Here is a 9,343-nt window from a genome sequence, read left to right on the forward strand (position 1 = left end):
TTCGCAAAATAATTCGTGACAATCCAGTTTCGAAATGTTCAGGAAAACTGACTTTAACTTCTCCCAACAACATCCGACACTAGCAACCTCAGCCACATACCATGTCAATAGTAGTACGAGGGGTCCCTCTATCTATAACACTTGATATATAGGCTGAACTTCCTGAAGTGGCATACACCTTTAAAAATGCATCCGTATTCGGAACAATCAGGGACCAACGTACATAGTTCGAATTCTCAGAACATCACAGGATACTATCAACGACCTTTTGTATAAACAAATCTTCATTTTCAAGAAGAGACGCCGATTTGAACAATCCTGCTCATTACGACCAATTCCTCTCCCAGGTAAACGCTGTCAAGAAAACAAAGTACATCCTACTAACAGCTGCAACCTTTGAACCTGTTATCCTACAAAGAGGTGCACACTTTTCCTTTTCCTATCGAAACTGTCCGAATCTGCAACAAGTTCCAATCTGCAACACTTAGTATCAATTCCCGCCTCCGACATATAGCTACAAGTGCAAGTCTCGGCTTGCTCCAGAAGAATTCAGGCCGAAACTTGTAGTACCACTATTGACTCATTATGTTCAAAATCGAAAAGGTGAGACTTCGAAAGACTAATAAATTTCCTTATATGCATAAACTATTAGCATTAGTCACCCACACTCTTCAAAACGCCCGTCTTTTGCACAACCATTAATATTAAAACACGTTCAGCACGCAGCTCGCAACATTCTTCACCTCGATTTTGATGACACTTACAGTGTTTCGTACGTGCACTTTCATGTATCTCCACCCGAAACAACTATTTAACTTCATAGTGGTCATGTATCTAGTTATTTGACTATGACTTTTATTTCTATTTCTGAACATTCTCTTGTACATACCTCATAAACTCATATTTTAACAACTATTACACGAGGAACAATTTGACACATTACTTATCAGTAAAACGCATCTCACTCCCAAACTTAATTGCAAATATACCGGCTATAAACTCATTCCACACGATATGAAGCTTCCGGCTCGATGCGCCACTAGCGGCGTTACAATACAACCTTACACATGTAATATTTTCCAGAAGTAGAAGCTTTGCTTTATATATACTAAAACACAAACAAAATATTTGCTGACAAGGGACATCACCCAATTGTCCGGCTCCGATTTCAATGAAATTTTTCTAGCTGATAGAGGACATATATGTATTATTATTGATGACAGAAATTTTTGCCATGGTGCATGTTTTCTATTTTTTTTTTTTATAATTTTTAAGAGTTGTGATGTGGTTATTAGAGATTACTGCAGAAGTCCCTTACTAACTGTTGTAAACTGAGCGTTAATGAAAGAACAACCATGTAGATATATATAAGGCCTAGGGGGAAATTGTATGGTAGGTATGACCTTGATGGCAGCCATGTTGAAATCCGCCATTTTGAATTAAGGTCAAGTTTTTAAAATGAAAATAGGATAATATGATACACAATTTCGGGCTAGAATTTACTCAGGAAGACAGTGGTGAAGTTAGTTTTGAGATACACTCATTTTGGGAAAAGTTACAGGCATTTAATTGTTCACTTACTACGTGCGAAAGTCCCTTACCTCCGCTTCTTACCCACGTATTAACGATAATAAGTGAAGAAAAGCTTTGGTAATACATATTATGCCTAGAGGGAAGAGATACGGTAAGGATATCCTTGACGGCAGCTATCTTGAAATTCGCCATTTTGAATTAAAGTGAAGTTTGAAAAATGAAAACCATAGCATGTGGCACCTCATTTTAATAGCAAATTTTCTCAAAAAGCCAATCGTATGCTTATTTTTGTTCTATAATTAACCAGTGTGAATTTAGGACTGCTTCTAATGAGCACCAAACGTCCATTATTTGATCTTTCAAATTGGCAACACTCCTATTTTTCACAGCATGTTTTAAGATTCCAACTGGCACTCTGCAATTGTTGCCATGGGTCATGTTTTCTAAATTTATTACATTTTTAAGAGTTGCGATTTGTCAGTTCGTGAATAGTGTTGGGATAAGCATCCAGCAATCTTTTTGAATTTTGAATACTTGCAATGTAATTATTTATTTTAAACGAGATTGCGGGAAATACGGTGAAAATTAGGAGTTTTGCCAATTTGAAAGATCGAATAATGGACGTTTGGTGCACATTAGAAGCAGTCCTAAATTCACACTGGTTAATTATAGAACAAAAATAAGCATACCATTGGCTTTTTGAGAAAATTTGTTATTAAAATGAGGTGTCACATGCTATGGTTTTCATTTTTCAAACTTCACTTTAATTCAAAATGGCGAATTTCAAGATGGCTGCCGTCAAGGATATCCTTACCGTATCACTTCCCTCTAGGCATAATATGTATTACCAAAGCTTTTCTTCACTTATTATCGTTAATACGTGGGTAAGAAGCGGAGGTAAGGGACTTTCGCACGTAGTAAGTGAAAATTAAATGCCTGTAACTTTTCCCAAAATGAGTGTATCTCAAAACTAACTTCTACATAGTCTTCCTGAGTAAATTCTAGCTCGAAATTATGTATCATGTTACCCTATTCCCATTTTAAAAAAACTTGACCTTAATTCAAAATGGCGGATTTCAACATGGCTGCCATCAAGGCCATACCTACCATACAATTTCCCCCTAGGCCTTATATGTATCTACATGGTTGTTCTTTCATTAACGCTCAGTTTACAACAGTTAGTAAGGGACTTCTGCAGTAATCTCTAATAACCACATCACAACTCTTAAAAATTATAAAAAAAAATAGAAAACATGCACCATGGCAAAAATTTCTGTCACCACAAATAATACATATATGTCCTCTATCAGCTAGAAAAATTTCATTGAAATCGGAGCCGGACAATTGGGTGATGTCCCTTGTGAGCAAAACAATATATTCACATAAAAATATTACATACGTCTTACAGTTTCGCCAACTAACATTTTGGCTTCATCAGACACTATGAGATACATGAGAAACGTGCAGTCTTACATACACACAAGAGCTGAGATATCTTGCTTCTGATTGGCTCCTGGCAGCAGCCAATCCACTTCAAGTATTCTAATTCGTAGTTCCCTATACCGAGGCTTCCTATCTGTTGTAAATTACACAAACACATCAAAAGGACGATCTTGGCACAACTAATCTAAACTAACAAATAATTGGCATAAATAATTAAATAATATTATAAATATATATAAATACACATAAATAAATAAATATATAAATAAACAGATAAACATACAATTACTCATACGCTTAAAAAGACGACACACACATAGAGTATATACTAGTGGTAGGCGCAGAAACCGGTTTCTTGGTTTCCGGTTTCCAAAAAACCTAAACCGGTTTTTCAAAATTTTCAAAAACCTGTTTTCACCGAAACCGGTTTGGATTTTTCAAAAAACGGTATCGGTTTTCTTCAGAACCCGGTTTCGGTTTTCTTCAATGTATAACTTATAGAATGTGTTATTTTTTAAAATGTCAACACTTCCATTGTACCCTGAAAAATGTATTAAATAAATATTGGCCACGTTTTTTAAATATTCAATTGGAACTGGGCCAATCCACACAAAATTTGGAATCGACCAGCAAAAATGGCACGATTCTAGCACTTGTGGTTTACGAGATCTCATTGTCAAAACGATTGGAGACAAACATATAAACTTTTCTTTGCACACAAACATATAAACCTAGCATTTTAATGTATAGATATTTATAGTCACAAGTGATCAATTTAATTGGGAGAATACTGAAATTAAACACTATGCCCTGTATGATAGGGTTGCGTAATATTATGTAGTAGATAGAAGAAATGGTAATACTAGTACAAAAAATTGCTTGATTTATTGTCTTCACGAATAAAGACAGACGGAGGCAATCCTACGGAGGCTCATCTACCGCCTTTTCAAAAATTACTGTGTATTGAATCTTTGAAACAGCTCTTTCTTAGTACCATCGTTGAATTAATCTACTATAGCGAACTTTTTGGCTTGTTTTAGAACTGGATACCGAAAATCCGGATAACTATTTACCAGTAAGAAATTGAAATATATATGTAGGCCTATTGGTCTTCATTTCCTGGACTCAGAGTACAAAATTATTGTGTAAATCAATTTTTTCAAGCGCTCTGAGCCCTCATTCACAAGCGGTTTTCGAGCTCGACACAACGTAATATTTGCGTTTAGTTTGCGATAATGAAAATAAGCATTAATATATAGCTTTTTTCAGTTTTGTATTGTGCTGATGTACCCACATTTTGCTTTGAATGGACACAAATCGCTACCACACAGTGGTCTCATGCAGTGACACACGTCGAAGCTTCAGATTCTTAAGGATGATTCTATTTCGTTCCTGTACAGTTATCGGAGAAATTTTGTGTCTTCTTTACAGGTCAAGTTGCTATGATCAAAAATACAAGAATTTTAAACCATCTAAAATGTTCTAATTTGGGGGTCATAAAAAGGGGTAAAAATGGACCTGAAAAGGTAGGAGGACAGTAGGTAGCAGCATGACGTCACGCTTGTTCCCCCTTCCTATCTTTCTCCATTGTATTTTTTTTAAGAACTGGGTGACGCCTACATATTTTTTCGAAGTCGGGACGGAGTCCCCCGCGTTTAGAATCTATACCCTAAGTTGCCGTTTATATATATATATATATATATATATATATATCAACGCACGAAATATTGATTTAGCCTCTCATCGTCAAACAGTTTTGAACAATGGAATAACAAGGCTCCCTCTACGCGGTATGTTCTACCTCATATAGGTATTATTTTCTTCCTTAGTGTGATTCTAAAAAAGTGAAGTGGATTCAATTTTAAAAATAGGAAAATTAAAAATAATAAATAAGTAAAATAAAAATATTAGGCCCATTGTAGTTTTAAACTGACTATGATATGCTATACCACCAGTTACAGTATCAGATTTAATTTCTTGGAGACACAATCGAAGGGTGGATACATTTTATTTGAGGGAGTTATACTGAAAAAGTTAATTTCACATTATTTGCGCAATATTAATATATACTACCAGTCTGGGGTGCAGGTATAGCCTACGGGTAGCGCCCGCCTCCTTGGCCCCCTTTGGCAATGGTACTTGTACCAGATTTGAATAACAACTCCAGGTAAGGAAAGTTCTATTAATATTTTATTTTGTTTAAAAGATATTAGCTTAAAACTGTTAACTTAAAACTAAAATATTGTTGTATTAAAAGATGTTTCGATGTGCACAATAGCTAACATTGTTAAAATATACTGGTAATTAAATGTACGAAAATGTCATTTTCTGTAATATATAAAACAAAATCCTAAACAACGTTTTTTATAACGTATAACGTCCTTAAATGTACTTTATTCTAATTTGAACGTTTTGGAACCTAAAAGTCTTAAGCCTAAAAAGTGTTGAGCTTTTGATAGTAAACATTTGCAGGTGCAACGATTGTCAAGGTCGCACTGAGCTAGCATTTAATATTCATTTCAGTGACCTGCAAGATAAAGTAGCAATTAAGTGTTAAGCAATTAAGGTGAAGCAAAGCACAATATGTCACGGAGTGAAGTGTGGAAATACTTTTAACGTGCCGTGACTAGCGAAGAAGTTAAATGTTTCTTGTGTAAAAAGTACTTAGATGCAAAGGAGGATTGACAAGTGTTTTGTTATCGCACTTGAGAACTAAACACATATCTTGTATTAATAAAGTGATTGCACGGAACACTCAATCAGAAGATGATGACGATCCTGGAATCTGTGGTTCTACAAAACACATCACGTTAAGGCTAGAAGATTTAAACACTTTTCTTTCTTATGTAATTTGATTCAAGGGATACATACCGTCGTGTGTTTTATCATGTAATATTTCATTTAATATTTAACTTTCGTTATTTTGGACATCCGTTTGGTCTAGTGGCTAACAAGCTTGCCTACGTCACGCGTGGATTCGGTTCCCGATGGGATACAGTTGAACGGAAAAAGTGGTTCAGATTCCATTATAATCAGTAAGTCCAAGTCTCCTTTAGTCATCATGGCATAACCGTGGGGCGGTAAACTGAAACAAACCAAAACTTTCGTTATTTTATTTTACCTTATAAGTGGCTTTAAGGGATAATGGGATGTACAGTAAAGGCAGTTTTTAAATTCGTGCTAAAAAAGTACCGGGCCCCTTCCTGGCTACCATATATATATATATATATATATATATATATATATATATATATATATATATATATATATATATATATATATATGTGTGTGTGTGTGCGGTTTAGTCAAATCTTGTAAAATTCCAGGCACTTCCATATTAAATAGAGTTGGGAAAACTTGTGCAAACACAAATCAAACAAATCTCATGAAAACATAGTATTTTCACATAATATTTATGTGAATAATAATATCAAAATAGCTGAATTTACCTCTTATAAGACAATGGATGCAGTTAAGTCACAGTACTTTCCACAAAGCTTCCTTCGATTTTTTTTCTTCTGCCTCGATTACTTTCCTAGCAACTTGAGAGGGAGGTGTTTCTTCCTTGTGATATCCAGCGCTTAACGTACGGGAGGGGTTGCGGACAATGGCGGACCATTATTATTTATTGTCATTAAAGATGACACACTTCCAACCGATAGCGCGTTTCCAGTTGGCGTGACAACATTATTCATTACACTGAAACTCCTCTCACACTCAGCATTGCTGACTGGTATCGTTTGCACACACTGCATTAGTACCTTCATTCTCCCCAAGACCTGCCTGCCTCCACTATCCTTAAAGTCGTGATAAGTTTGAATAGTTTCTCGAAAACATAAAGAAAACAATTCACACAATTCTTTCAAGTCTTGTTTGCTATAATCAACACTAATATTTTCCGGCCAGTACTCAGGGTAAATAATTTTCATCTTTTCGGAGTACACATTGTCCTTCTCAGTCAAGCACCTTCTGTTCATAGAACTGTCCTTCGTTAATTTCCGAAGCGTTGTTTTTACTGCCACTCATTTTTAAGGGAACTTCTTTAAAATATTTCTCTTTTATGGCTTTCTGTACTTCTCTCCAGTATATGCCTCCTCTCTCCTTATGGGCCTTAAACACTTCGATTGTTCTGTATATGAGCTTGTTTGCCTTCGGTAGGGCTATAGTATTTTCTTGCAAGGACTCTGAAAAACTAGAAAGCTCACACAAGACAGTAGAAGAAATAACTTCCTAGTTTCTCACTATCCGCTTCCCTCCTCCCCCAAGGACTTTATAGCTCAGCTATAGCCCCTGTTGAAAAACAAATAGAAAAAAGAAAAATACCAGCAGCGACCGGAGAGAAAAGAACCTTGTTTCTGCTATTTTCTCACTCCCCGGTTGCCCCAATAATGCACTTGAATTTTAAATTAATGTGAGCCACCGAGCTACCGAAACAGTGACAAAGGAAGTTAAAGTACGGTTTTTATCAACATTATTTCAGATGCGGAGAAAATTTTTAAAATAGCAACGAGAAAAGATCTCGGGCTGGGCCCCGGCAACCAAAAATTTACCCGGGCTCAGCCCCGGTGGGCCCCGGGAGGGCACTTCTGTATGGTACACTTTTGCCGTAAATTTCCATATGGGTGTACCATTCAGAAGTGTTCCTTACTGTACATAAAAGTTTGAGGCTTTTTATATTTTTATAGCCCTGTGCATACTAACTAGGGTTGCCAACAGCCCGTTATTATATATTGCGGTTATTTTTATTAAGGTCGGTGACCAGTACACACTATAAACTTCTTACCAGCCTCTTTATGACCACCATTTTGAAATATATAATCTAGAATAAAACGTTAAACATCCTAATTCTTGAACAGTGTCTTATTTGAAAATACAAATTTTCATTTTATTATACATTCGGTGATTTTTTTAAAAACCTAGGGCAGTTCTTTTCATGATTTTCATTTTGAATTTAACGTCCCTTTTAGCAGCGATGCTTATGAATGTTCTTTTCATTTATTTAACAAGAAATTTGATAATTAATTTTTTTGTGAAACATTGTTTTCCACAATAGATACAGACAGGGACGGATCCAGAACCAACTTCTGGGGGGCCAGGGTTGTCATACTGCTACTTTTAAAGGCTCCAAACTTTGGGATGGATTTTATTTATATATATATGATAAGAAAGTTTTCTCTTCTGGGGGGGGGGCGATCGCCCCGATCGCCCCCTTCCCTGGATCCGCCCCTGGATATAGAAGTGTTTAATTTGTCATAATTGTGCAGCATTAATATAGAGTGAGGATTTGTCCAAAATTGACACGTACAGATTAAGATAATATTTTTTCATCTCTCGACAATTTTAAAGAAGTAGCAGTTACTGGTAAATAGAAGAAAATGATCGATACGACTTCAAAACACAATGTATATATTACGCTTATAAGTGCATGTATTAAGGATATGCAGAATACGGGTCCTAATGCATTTTGGTGGTCGCTAACGCTTTCGCCTTCGGTGTGAGAGGTCCCGGGTTCGATTCCTGGTGGGGGCACTCGGTCGAAAAAGTGTAAAACGCTTTTTCATGCCAGCCACCCTGAGTGAGGTTTTCCTGGGTTTTCCTCATTCACACCAGGCAAATGCCAGGGTGGTACCTAACTTTAAGTCCCAGGCCACTTCCTTCCTTTCCCAATCCTTTTTTCCTTCTCTTTTCCCGGATTGTGTGATCGCCGAGGGACGTCATCCCTCAAAACGTGAAGGGTTAAATGGCCTTAAATGCCGGTAGGCCAGAAATGTAAATCCTAATGCATTTTCTCCAGGATAGTACATTTCCTTCCCATGGATGGGTTCGAAGAGAGAGACTTTTCACTTAGGCCTATATCACAGGAAATTTTGAGCGGGTGCCGGTAATTTTTTTTCAGAGTTGGTAACCATAATAATCACCCATTTTAATTTTACGAAAGAAGAAGCATATATGGGGATGATGGGTAACATTATATGTTTGAAAACAGTTGCGCGTATACCTTACCAAAAAATTATATCCTTACTTTCATGCCCACCTGCAACGGGAGTCAAGGAGGACATTGCCCCCTGGATTATCAAAATTTGTTCGATCCCTCAAAATACATATGAAAACAAATTGGCTTATTCACACACATTACTGTAGCAAACTTACGCCATGAGCGTAAGTAATTGTTTTACATGCAGTAGAACTTATATTGTGTGTTTCAAGGGGCTTTTATTTGCACTTTTGCTTGTATGTCAGCCTCCCTCCTTGGAGAAACACCGCGGGCGTTACTGCTTAAACTACTGGTGTTTAATATTGTGTGAGCAGTGATTTCATGGTATGGCCTGAAGATACTGCACCAGAACGAAGAAATTTCCGTGGGCAT

This window comes from Thermobia domestica, chromosome 18, assembly GCF_964235325.1.
Source record: "Thermobia domestica chromosome 18, izTheDome1.hap1.1, whole genome shotgun sequence".
Classification (NCBI taxonomy): domain Eukaryota; kingdom Metazoa; phylum Arthropoda; class Insecta; order Zygentoma; family Lepismatidae; genus Thermobia; species Thermobia domestica.